Here is a 13,440-nt window from a genome sequence, read left to right on the forward strand (position 1 = left end):
ACACCGCTCGCCCAAGAAAGTGGTAAGATGTTCTGTCCTTGTCGGAAATGCAACAATTCGAAACTGGCAAATCGTGAAAATGTTTGGAAGCATTTAATAAATAGAGGTTTCACGGCAAATTACTATATCTGGTTTCAACATGGAGAAGGTTTTAATTATGATCAGAATGAAGCTAGTAGTAGTAATAGCAATTTTCAGGAAAAAGAACCGGTTGATCATCATTTGCATAATGAACATAGTTACCATCAGGAGGAGATGGTAGATTATGATAGGGTTCATGATATGGTAGCTGATGCATTCGTAGCTCATGATGAAGATGAAGAACCTAATATAGATGCAAAAAAGTTTTACGAAATGTTAAACGCGGCGAATCAACCACTTTACAGTGGTTGTAGAGAAGGTCTCTCTAAATTGTCGTTAGCTGCTAGAATGATGAATATTAAAACTGATCACAATCTACCTGAAAGTTGCATGAACGAATGGGCGGACTTGTTTAAAGAGTATTTGCCGGAAGACAATGTGTCTGCTGATTCTTATTATGAGATTCAGAAACTGGTTTATAGTCTTGGGTTGCCTTCGGAGATGATAGATGTTTGCATCGACAACTGCATGATCTATTGGGGAGATGATGAGAAGCTAGAAGAATGTCGATTCTGCAAGAAGCCACGATTCAAGCCGCAAGGACGGGGACGTAATAGGGTACCGTACCAAAGGATGTGGTACCTACCAATTACAGACGGATTGAAAAGATTGTATCAATCAGAGCAGACTGCTGGAAAGATGAGATGGCATGCCGAGCATACTCAGACGGATGGTGAGATGACTCATCCATCAGATGCAAGAGCCTGGAAACATTTCAACAAAGTACATCCAGATTTCGCTAGCAATATCCGGAATGTGTATCTCGGATTATGCACAGATGGATTTAGTCCGTTCGGAATGTCAGAGAGACAATATTCATTGTGGCCAGTCTTTCTTACTCCATACAACCTGCCACCGGAGATGTGCATGCAACGGGAGTTACTATTCTTGACCATATTAATACCTGGTCCGAACCATCCAAAAAGGTCCCTGGATGTTTTCCTACAACCACTGATAAAAGAGTTGAAGGATTTGTGGTCAACAGGGGTGAGGACGTATGACTGTTCAACGAAGACGAATTTTATGATGCGAGCGATGCTTTTGTGGACCATAAGTGATTTCCCTGCCTATGGGATGTTGTCTGGATGGACTACACATGGGAGATTAGCTTGTCCATATTGTAATGGAACGACAGATGCGTTTCAACTGAAGAATGGTAGGAAGACAAGTTGGTTTGATTGTCACCGTCGATTTCTTTCCATTGGCCATCCTTACCGAAGAAACAAGAATTTGTTTAGGCACAAAAGGGTTGTGAGAGACACTCCTCCTCCATGTCTAACTGGAGAACAAATTGAAGCGCAAATCGACTACTACGGAGCTAACGAAACAGTTCGTTGGGGTGGTAATTGGCATGTCCCTCGTAATATGCCAGATTCTTACGGTGTTCATCACAACTGGCACAAGAAGAGTATATTTTGGGAGTTGCCATATTGGAAGGATCTTCTTCTGCACCACAACTTCGATCTTCTTCATTAACATTCTCTTTATTTTTGCAGGTTGATTATGACGACGACGATGCAGATTATCCTAAGTGGTTACACGAAGTAATTCAATCTCTACTTGTAAAGGTCACCACATCACAGATGTATTTCACACGAGGCTATACTTTTCATACATATGACTATGGTAGACAGCGGGCGACCAGTAACTATGGAATATGTGTGAAAGGGGAAACAGATTTCTACGGGATCTTGACGGAGATTATTGAAGTCAAATTTCCAGGGATACTGAAGCTGAAATGCGTCCTCTTCAAATGTGAATGGTTCGACCCCGTCGTCAACAGAGGTGTTCGGTCTAACAAATTCTGTGTAGTTGATGTCAACGGTGGACGAAGGTACAACAAATTCGAGCCTTTCATCTTAGCTTCACAAGCAGACCAAGTTAGCTTCCTTCCATACTCTCGGATGAGAGATTCAGGTATAAATTGGTTAGCAGTGATCAAAGTTACACCTCGAGGACGAATCATCAGTGGAGAAGAACCACCATTGCAAGAAGAACAGAAAAATGAAGTTGAGGAACCTGAACAAGAAATTGATGACATCCTTCTCATTGATCCGCATAATCACGAGTACGAAGATCTTACCGATGATGCCACAGACGAAGCTGTTGAAGACGAGTTTAATGAAAATGATGATGTTTCTAGTGATGACGAGAATGTCGATGTATCCGATTGATGTATTTGTTTTATGAATAAGATGAGGGAGTTTGTTTTATGAATAAGATAATGTGGGGTTTGTTTTATGAATAAGGTAATGCCGGGAGTTTGTTTTATGAATAAGCAAATGTGGGAATTGTGGTTTGGAATGGAAATAAAGATGGGGTTTGGAGTATATGAAGTAGAAAATAAGGAATATGGGGTTTGGGGTTTCGGATTCAAGGGATTTAAACATAACACTCGTTAATTCCACGTAACAAAAAATCGTCGTAAAGGACTCGTAGGTCAACGAGGAAATAACGACGAAATATAAAAATAAAGAACGCGGGACTCGTTAATTCCACGTAGGACAAAATCGTCGTAAATACCACGTAGGATGAATTCGTCGTAAAAACCACGTAGGATGAAATCGTCGTAAATACAACGTAAGACAACGAGGAAATAACGACGAAACCTAAAAATAAAGATGGGGTTTGGAATATACGAAGTAGAAAATAAGGAATATGGGGTTTGGGGTTTGGGGTTTGGGGTTTGGGGTTTGGGGTTTCGGGTTTCGGGTTTGGGGTTTGGGTTTCGGGTTTTTGGTTTCGGGTTTCGGGTTTAGGGGTTTGGGGTTGGGGTTTGGGGTTCGGGGTTTAGGGGTTCGGAGTTTGGGGTTTCGGGTTTAGGGGTTCGGAGTTTGGGGTTTCGGGTTTTGGATTTCGGGTTTCGGGTTTTGGATTTCGGGTTTCGGGTTTCGGGTTTGGGTTTCGAGTTTGGGGTTTCGGATTTAGGGGTTCGGGGTTTGGGGTTTAGGGTTTTGGATTTCGGGTTTCGGGTTTCGGGTTTCGGGTTTCGGGTTTCGGGTTCTAGGGATTTAACCATAACACTCGTTAAAAATAACGACGAAACTTAAAATTAAATATGGGGTTTGGAATATTTGAAGTAGAAAATTAAAGATGGGGGTTTGGGTTTCGGGTTTCGGGTTTGGGCTTTCGGGTTTCGGGTTTGGGGGTTGGGGTTTGGGGTTTCGGGTATGAGGTTTCGGGTTTCGGGTTTCGGGTTTGGGCTTTCGGGTTTCGGGTTTGGGGGTTGGGGTTTAGGAATAACGATGAAACTTAAAATTAAATATGGGGTTTGGAATATATGAAGTAGAAAATTAAAGATGGGGGTTTGGGTTTCGGGTTTCGGGTTTGGGCTTTCGGGTTTCGGGTTTGGGGGTTGGGGTTTGGGGTTTCGGGTATGGGGTTTCGGGTTTCGGGTTTCGGTTTTCGGATTCTAGGGATTTAAACATAACACTCGTTAATTCCATGTAGGATGAAATCGTCGTAAATACCACGTAAGCATAAATCGTCATAAAGACCACGTAACCAGAAATCGTCGTAAAGACCACGTATGCAGAAATCGTCGTAAAGACCACATAAAAAGATTTAAACATAAAACACGTTAATTCCACGTAAGCATAAATCGTCGTAAATACCTCGTAGTGTAAAAACTAGAAAAAAGGGAAAAGGATCAAAATACCAGAATAACATGTGGCAAGACTTCCAGCAATTATAATACGTAAGTCTCGCCCACATGAATTCTAATATCTTATCATTTTCCTATTTTTTTCAAATATTTATAATTTGAATATAATTTTGCTGAGGAATATGATTTCAGATAGGTGTGTGATTTGGGAGTTTATGTGTGGTTTGAGAATGAGAGTTGTGAGTATATTTATAGGAAAGCAAGTTTCGTTAATTCCACGTAGGCAAAATCGTCGTTAATACCTCGTAAACAAAACACGGGCCTTTGTGATTCCTCGCAATTTCCTCGTAAAAAAGAACACGGGCCTTTGTAACTGCTCGCTATTTCGTCGTAAACTTACGACGATTTTGCGACGATATGTAATCTTATATATACACCTGAGCGCTCACTCTTTCTTTCCTCTCTACTTCCTCTCTACTTCCTCTCCATTTCGTAGCAATGGTAAGCCTCTCTGATTCCTATCTAATTTGGTTAGTTTATGATAGATTAGGTGGTTAGTATAGGGAATTTAGATAGGTTTGCGGATTTTATGTTATTTAGTGTTGATTAGGTGGATAATGTTGTGAAATATATTGTTGATGTTAATTTTAAAAATTTCATTTTTTTCCCAGGTTCGAAAAGGAAGACTTACTGCCCATTACAGAGAGATCTTCGGTGAGCCGGGTAGTCGTTTAGACCCGACCTCTTCTTCCGCTCCCAGTTCTTCGGGCCAGGAGACTGTCCCCGAGACTCAGTACACTCAGAGACTCTCTGGGTCTACTTCTTCTAGTGCACCATCGGCTCCTCATGTGCCTCCTCCGATGCCTCCTCCTGTGCCTCCTCCGATGGCACCTCTGATGGCCGCCGATATTCATCATGATCTGATGGTGCCTCCGAGTGCTCCTTACTCGCAGTACACTGTAGAGGACATTCTCAGTCTGCCAGGCAGAGAAGGTTTACCAGTCATCGACCCAAACCGACCGGACGGAACGTTGTGGTATGTTGCATTAATTTTTTTTTAATTCGTTTAAATTTCTTTTATAACATTAAAAAATAATTTATATTTTAAATTTGTATTTTCCAGGTGGGGGGTTGACGGATGTCTTGCATCGGACGTAACCGACACGATCAAGGGTTACTTCTCCATGGCACATCCAAACTGGAGTAAGACGCCTCACTACGTCAGAAAGACGTGGTTCAAAATTTACGCTGTAAGTTTCTATTAATTAATTGTATATATTTTAATTTTTTCATGATTTATATATATACTTTCTAAAAAACTAATTGTTAATTTATTTTTTCCAACAACAAAAATATAATTGGGCCTTGGGGATCACTGAGAGGGTGAGGAAGAAGTTTAACGCGAAAGCGAAAGTTCGCTTGTTGGACACGGTCTCCAACTGGAAGGGTGACTAGATCGTGAAGGGGTATGAGCGTGGCAAACCCGCTGAGCTCACCACGGATGTGTGGGATGGCCTCATCCGTTATTGGCACCTTCCTGATTCCATTAAAATCGCCCAGGCTTGCTCTAACTCCTGTAACACGGTCGATGAGCACGGGAACAGGCCGATGCTTCACACTACGGGCCAAAAACCCCACGCCGGTGTCCGTTTGGAAATGGTAATTAAATATTTTATTAAATAATTTTTTTAATACATATTAATTTATTCTAACTTTCTTAACTGTTTTTTAGGCCAAAGAGACGGGACATCTCCCGTCTCTTATGGAACTTTACGAGAGGACCCACAAGAACAAGGCGGGCGTATTTGTAGATGGCAAGTCCGAGCAAATCTACAACGACGTAGTTGCTCGGGTTGAAGACCGCCAGACTCAGCTGACCCAGCAGTCTACCGACGGATTACCCGTCACCTTATCCACACTTGAAGTGGATAAGATTTACGAGGAGGTAAATTTTCAAAAAAATTAATTTTTAATTATTCATTTAATTTAACTTTAAATTTTTACTTACAATATTTATTTTTTGTTTTTAAGGTTGTCCCTAAAAAAAAGGGACGGACGTTGGGTATTGGTTCTGTCAACGATGTTCTGAGAGCGACATCATCTTATGGTCAGCGACGGGATGATGAAGTCACGGAGCTGCGTAGAGAGTCCGCTCAGCTGCGTAACGAGTTGACCGCGACAAAATCTCGTATGGGTGGAGTCGAGGGCTTCTTGGACGTTATTGCGGCCACAAATCCGGAATGGGAGTCCATGTTGAGGAACATGCGACAACAACATCCAATTCAAGGCGAGTCATCCGACGTACATAACGAGGCAGATGTTACGAGGAGGAGTGATGAATTCTACCGGGCGATGAACGACCCTTAGTTTTTTTTTTGGTTGTTGTATTATATAAATTCAAAACTTATTTATATATAAAATATTTTCATATTGATTTATTTTTATTTTGAATTTTAATTTATTATTAAATTAAATAATTTTAATTATTTTTTAATTATATTTTTAAATTCTGTAAAATAATAAAAACGAAGTAAATTCATAGCCAATGTACGACCTCTTTACGTGGAAACCTTACGAGGAAATGACGAGAAACATTTAACGAGTATTTTACGAGGAACCATTTACGAGGAAATAACGAGGAAAAGTTTACGACCATTTTACGAGGAAATCATTTCGTGGTTGTTACGTGTATTTTGCGAGGAAACTCTTTCAAGGTATTTACGTGTAGATTACGAGGAACTATTTTCGAGGTATTTACGAGGAATTATAGCGACGTCCTTACGTGGAATATTGACGTGGTCTTTACGACGAATCGCCCTACTTCGTCTTTACGACGAAATATATTCCTCGCTAAGTTACGACGAATTAGCGAGGAAATATGTGTTACGACAGACGTGTAACGAGCAAACGCGTTTCCTCGCTAATTCGTCGTAAAGCCTCTTTTACGACGAAATAACGAGGAAAACCGCCCTCGTTAAGATTATGTTTTCTTGTAGTGGATACTAAATTATGTCAAAATCAATGTCATTTAAGTAACTAGGTGGGTAGTCTCCGCGCAAGCGCGGGGTCGTTGACTTAATTTGTGCTTTATATAAATATAGTAAAATGATGTTGTATTTTTGTTTGATCTTTGATTTCCCAAGTTGTTTATTGTTATGGGTATAAGGTTTTGTAAGTAAGTGTTTATTCAATTGTGTTTTGTTGTTATTATTCATTTTTGTAGTTGTAGCATAGTGCCAATGATGTTTTTTTGTTGTTTCTTGTTTTGAAATAATGGACATTTTTCTAAATTATGGAGTTATTTTTAGTTGGGTAAATTTCAGTTTGATGTGTATAAATGGTCCTAATTAAGTTATTTGTTAAAAATGTAAAAGTTGTGAAATTTGACACACAGCAAATGAACTTAGAAATGAGACGATTCGGGCCTGTCATTGTCTACACTGCCAACTGGTTTGTCTGTTTCGTAGAAACACAATGGCCATTAAATACAAAAGAGCAGAGGAACTCTTCAACGACAACTTCAAAGATAAGTCATCTTCTCTTATGAATATCAACTTAGCCGTTCCCACGTTAGATATGGCACTTGCAGAAACTATAATTTTCATTTAGAGGATCTTGTAAATCACTATAACAGCTCTCTATATATATTCTTAGACAAGTTTCAACTTTTTTTTTTTGAAAAAGGACTTTCAATTTAAAACATAAACTATTACGTGATAAGACCAGAGTCTTATAGTTGGAAAGAGTTTGCACGAAACAGGCTTCATGATGTATTGAATCCCAAACCAATGAAACAAAAGTAGAGATTAGAGAAGCCATCAATGGTAGTAAAGACAATAGCTAATGATAGGAGCCACGGCCACGACGGCCACGTTTTCTTCTCCCTCGTACTGTCTGCCATTCAATGTTCTGGTACTTGATAGGAGGTTTTGATTCTCTCCCACCTCTTGTCAAGCTAAGCGAGCTTGGAGGCTCAATCTCAACTTCATCCCCATCACCTAGCACTGTAAAACGAGAAGGACTCTCAAATGCACGATGGTTAGGTGTCGTGGTCACGGGATCAACAACGATAGATTCTAAGACCTCATTGTTGATAATGTTGGATGGAGTAGACTCCATAATCGGTGTATCAATGGGAATAGATTTTGAATCTATTAATGTGGTGAAAGTGGTAACTGAGTTATGCGGATCAACGGGCTTCTCATGTAGTGACTGAGAAGAAGAGGATGAAGTTATAATCATTGGGTTTCCTAAGCATACCTCTGAAGCATGTGAAGGACCATAAGGAACGTCATGAGCATGTCCTTTTGTTGTCCTTTTGTTGCGCTTACAAAATATAAATCAACTTGATTTTCTTTAAACAACTTGTATCTACTTTAAAGAACAGGTAAACGGTTGTTAAGTAGACATAGAGACACTTTCGTTTGGTTTTACTAAAACAAAGCTCAATCATTCACACAACCTTTCTCCTTAGAAAACACAACGTTTTAGCTCAGAGCATATCTAATCTCATTTCATTTTTCACTTCAACTTCTGAGTTAATGAAGTACAAAAACATTAGTTTTGCGTATGTCAGAAACCTTTTTAAAAGTCACACATGAGAGTTTCTAACATCAAAAACAAGACAGAAAAGAATTCATCAGCACATATTTCCCAATCAGAAATCTGACACAACTCTCTTTTCTATTTCTCCAAGAGTGCCAGACTTATGGTTTCCATTTCTTGAGGCCAAGAGAATGTATCGATAACTCAGACCTTTGGAAGAAAGTTTCAGATCATAGAGATTGGATCTCTTTCTCTTACCGGTCTACTTCGCTTTCTCTTACCGGTCTACTTCGCTTCCTAAAGCCGGTTCAACCTCCTCACCTGCAACAATGATTTTAATCAGGTTCTGTTTCTAGCTAGGAGCATAAAACAATGACAAATCCACAAGTAGAACTTGGTGCACCGCATACAGTACTTTGACACTTGGTTTAAAATGGCGAGTGGCGACGCCTAGCGATGAAGTGATCGAGTGTTGCCTAGCGCCATGGCGACCAGAAGCGAGCGCCATGTGTATGCTCTGACAAAAATTAATCAAAGCCTATATACACTAATGTTAAAAGCTCTATGCGCTCATGTTACGATCTAATTGGCTTTATAGAAACTTATTTTAAAAGCCAAAAACACCAAATCCACTAGAATTTAATCTAAAAGTTCAAAACACCATTATATATATTTTAAGCTTAAATAGCACGAACACCAACTTAATAGCAAAACAACAACTGAAATTACCAAATCAAAACACCAATTCCTAAAGCTTTAATACTCAGATTTCGAATCATTTTCTTCCTTCTCTAAATCTTTAGTGGAAGAGAATTATTAGCAAGGCCCAAATAAAGACCGGAAGCCCATTATCTAAGCTCATTGTATCTAGGTTTTCTAGCATATTGAGTTGATATAAATATCTGTGTAAGGTCACTTTGCAATGTAACGAAGGCTGCGTTGAATGCAGCCTCTCCCTTCATATTTATGAATCATTTACAATCTTACTTATCTTGGTGACAAGCATAAAGATTCTTCCTTTCTTTAGTTTCATTGCACAATAAAGCTTCTTAAAGCTATTTCATTTTCTGTGTCAATAAGCTCTTATGAGCAGAATCTATCTTGTTTTGAGTTTGTCTACATGGTATCAGAGCACCAGGGAGTAAATCCTTGGATCTATGGGTTTTATTTTCACCAGCTTCCAATATACAACCCTTTCTGTCACTAAAGCTCCAAACTTGCTTCACTCACGCTGCTCTCCTTCAGTCACGCTGGTACAATTCACTCCATGAAGCAAGAGGACGAAATCATCCAGCCTTTTCAACACCAGAACAACAAGACGTTTTCTTTAAGCTTCAGTTAGATGAAGCTGTGTGTTTTCTGGGTAGCGATGAAGCTGAAGCTGTGAAGTAGGGCTCAGAACAGACAGAGAAGAAAGAAAGACTTCCTCATCACTTTATGGACGGTATTGTCTATTTCTTTCTACTGAGACAGAACAAAAGATGAAAAATAAATGTCTCTGTGTTGGATTGAGTTGCTGGTTAGCTTAGATTCTTGGGTTAAGATAGGTTTGGAACCGAAGCTATAATGAAATAGGCAGGTTTGGGTTTGTTGCGTGTGGAAGCTCTGGCTTTAATGCTAATGCACACAAAGTGCTCGCTGAAATGCTCACAAGAAGGTCAGTTTGTTTAGAGGCAGAGTTTTGGTGATATTGATGGGAAGCAGAGAGTGAGTATAGTTGTATTTGGTAGGTGTGGAAAGAGTGTTCTTCATTAGACACATTAGAAGGATGAAATGGGTAAAGTAAACCTAGATTCATAGTGAGACAAATAGGCCACAATTATACCTCTGAGTGAGATCAACTAAGCTCTCCAAGTTCAAGAGAAACCTCTGAGTGAAGCCATGTGATACTCTCCAAGTATAGGTCTGAATAGATCTCACACTAATGTTTGTCTACAATGGTGAGTAGAACCATTTGCTAACATCTCAAGCATCCTACTTCATCTACTTATGCTCATTTCAAGCCATATCCATCTGTGCTTTCAAACTCAGCGTAGCTGCTCCATCCACGCTAAGTTTGCGGGGGAGTATTAGCAAGGCCCAAATAAAGACCGGAAGCCCATTATCTAAGCTCATTGTATCTAGGTTTTCTAGCATATTGAGTTGATATAAATATCTGTGTAAGGTCACTTTGCAATGTAACGAAGGATGCGTTGAATGCAGCCTCTCCTTTCATATTTATGAATCATTTACAATCTTACTTATCTTGGTGACAAGCATAAAGATTCTTCCTTTCTTTAGTTTCATTGCACAATAAAGCTTCTTAAAGCTATTTCATTTTCTGTGTCAATAAGCTCTTATGAGCAGAATCTATCTTGTTTTGAGTTTGTCTACAAGAATGAGGGTTTGCATATAAACCTTACGTATGGTCTTACTAAACCAGTTTAAATCAAACTAATGGTATTGCAGAATCATCTCCTCTCTTTGCAGCCTCGCGAAACTGAGCAAACACACCATCAATTTTCAGAAAATTTTCTCTTAAACTAATGGTATTGCTCATATTCAGCTAAAAAGGCATTAGATAAAAAAAAAAGCTGCACATTTAGTTACCTGTTTTGCCCACTCTTCACGCCTAGTTCTCTTCAGATAGTTTTGGACAAACAACCTGTCCGTTGAAATCAGTTTGCATATACCGGTTAATACTTTCTTTAAGGTTTGCCTTTGTATATTCTTCTTGCTAAGCCAACGGAGCAATCCAAACCTTTGAGCAGTTGAAGAAGCTCACCTATTTCAGCCTTAAATCTGAAAGATCCAGGGCCAATCACTTGACTTTTGCAATCGTATAAAGCATCTACAGCCTACACACCAAAAGTTTTATCTTTGAATAAGCACTCAACTCCGTACCCAGTCGTTCTTTAACAAATGAAGAACTTTACGCATGTCTTGATGATCTTTTGCTAACATGGACAACGGACTGAGCAGTTTGTTCGTTAATGGGCTTTACCAAGAGGCGTTGTCAAAGTATGCGCTTGCTTTAGAGCTTGTTCCGGAGTTTCCCGAATGCACAGAGCTTCGGTCTATATGCCGTTTAAACAGAGGAGTGTGCCTCTCTGAGGAAGAGCTTCAGCTTCTCTGCGAATACGTACGCCCATCTTCTTCTTCCTTAGATTAATCTGTATCTTGTTTATTGAGCCATTCATCTTGACAATTATTAGTCTTTGTTTGGAAGAGACTGGCCCAATAAAACTGCAATTAGAATTGGTTCAAATGAGGAAGTAATTGCTTCTCAAGCATCTCATGTTCTTCTGTTGTTGGATTATAGATAGATACCAAATGATTAGTTTACGCGAGACATCCATTGTTACATTTTGAAGTATTTATTTTCCATTTGGAGGCATTAAATTGTTATTTTTTCTCTTTGTTGTAATCTTTAGACATCCAGCCAATATCACACTTCTGCGTGGAAATCATGAAAGTAGGCAGCTAACGCATGTATACATTATCCCTGAGTAGATGTATTTGTGTCTGTAGCTAAGCTGAAGGAGATGGGAAACTCAATTTTGGGTCGATTTGGGAAGAGCATGGACAACTTCAAGGCTGTTAAAGATCCCAACACTGGCTCCTACTCTCTTTCTTTCCAAAACTGGTCACTATATCATTATGTTGTTCTTTCTACCACTTGATTTATAGCAACAAAATGTTTAATAATATTGCAATGTGTTATGTTCTTGACGCATTGGTAGTGAAATGATGAGCAATCTTTTTTGGATTTTAGTATAGCTGTAAATTCAAAATTCAATGTTAAAACTTACAACAATGGATAATGTTCTCACAAAATTTTCGTTTATTTTACTAATCTTTATTTTTATGTTTTAAATCTATGTTTAAAATGTTATGTTTAAGAATTTAATAAATAAATTTGAAGTTTAATAAAATAATGTTTAATATTTTTTTAAAGAACCCTTAAATAAGAGACTTGCAATGGACAACACAAATATACCAGTCTCTTAAGTAACTCTTAAACCTACTTTTCCAACTAAAAAAATATTAAAAAAAGATTAAGAACCTCTCAATGAGTACGTGGGATAATGATACTCTAATGTCTAGAAGAGTCTGTGTTTCAAAAAAAAAAAAAATGTCTAGAAGAGTGATTTGACTAAACTAATAAACAACGTATAATCTTTGATCAATGCTTGATAATTTATATTTCTAAAGGATTTTTTTTTCCAAATAGAGATTAGCAGATTTTAGGAATATGATTTATTTTAGGAATATGATTTATCTAAAATCTATAATAATTTAAAGAATATAATCTCAAAGACTAGTGCATACTTGACATCTCTTTTACCATGGCTTGTTCTAGAGAAGATAGAATTCTTGCAGTAGCCTTTTCTGGATGTGTGGATAACTGGAAATGCATCGTTGCTTCTCCCCATGTTATTCCAGGTGGAGTTTCTTAAAACATCCTACTTGTCACATTGTACTGAATGCTGCTTCCAATTTATAATTGTAGTTTTTTCTGTTGTCTACGGAGGATTACACCAAGCCGGAAAAGGAGCAATCATGCATATCACCCGGAAACTAAGAAGACAACTGAAAAGTACCTAACATTACAAAAACTAGGAAGGAACAAGGTCCCTAAGAAATTTTGAGCTAATAAACAATTATCAAAGGAAGGAAGCAAGTCTATAAGAGCAGCCGGGACAAACAAGAAAGCGATGAGGGTCAAGATTATTGAGGTGATAGCAAGGCTTCAAAAAAACTTCTGATACGAACCACAAGCAACCGCCACTGACAAACAAGTTTCCACTAAGGGAAGCCACAAGAAAACGGATTTCCACCCAAGCAGCAGACGTAAAAACGGGTGACAATCAAACTACTCAATCACCCAACGCAATTGAGCTGAATCTCCATAGTCTCTTACCAAAAAATCCGGAAGAACCTGTCGGTTTTAAACCAAGGAATGGCACGACATCACCAAACTGAAGCTTCACAATGGATAAGTCAATAATAAACCCAAAGGTTGAGCACCGAGACCTTACCGAAGATAATTCGAGAAGAAACATGACTATCGAGAGCAGAGGACAGAGCCTTAGATCGCAGCTGGGAGACCCAAACAGAAGATACAAAGAAACCAACACTGCCTCACGACCAACCAACTCTATCACTTC

The 13,440-nt window shown here is 38.8% G+C and overlaps 1 long non-coding RNA gene across 1 annotated transcript; it reads left to right on the top strand.

Annotated features, from left to right (window-relative positions):
* The first annotated feature begins 7,994 nt into the window (after nucleotides 1-7,994).
* LOC125584294 lies at nucleotides 7,995-12,043 on the top strand. Its single transcript, XR_007321277.1, has 2 exons — nucleotides 7,995-11,411; nucleotides 11,704-12,043. It is a non-coding gene; the product is annotated as an uncharacterized LOC125584294 (long non-coding RNA).
* Nucleotides 12,044-13,440: the final 1,397 nt, after the last annotated feature.

The sequence above is a fragment of the Brassica napus genome, chromosome C3, assembly GCF_020379485.1.
Source record: "Brassica napus cultivar Da-Ae chromosome C3, Da-Ae, whole genome shotgun sequence".
Lineage (NCBI taxonomy): Eukaryota > Viridiplantae > Streptophyta > Magnoliopsida > Brassicales > Brassicaceae > Brassica > Brassica napus.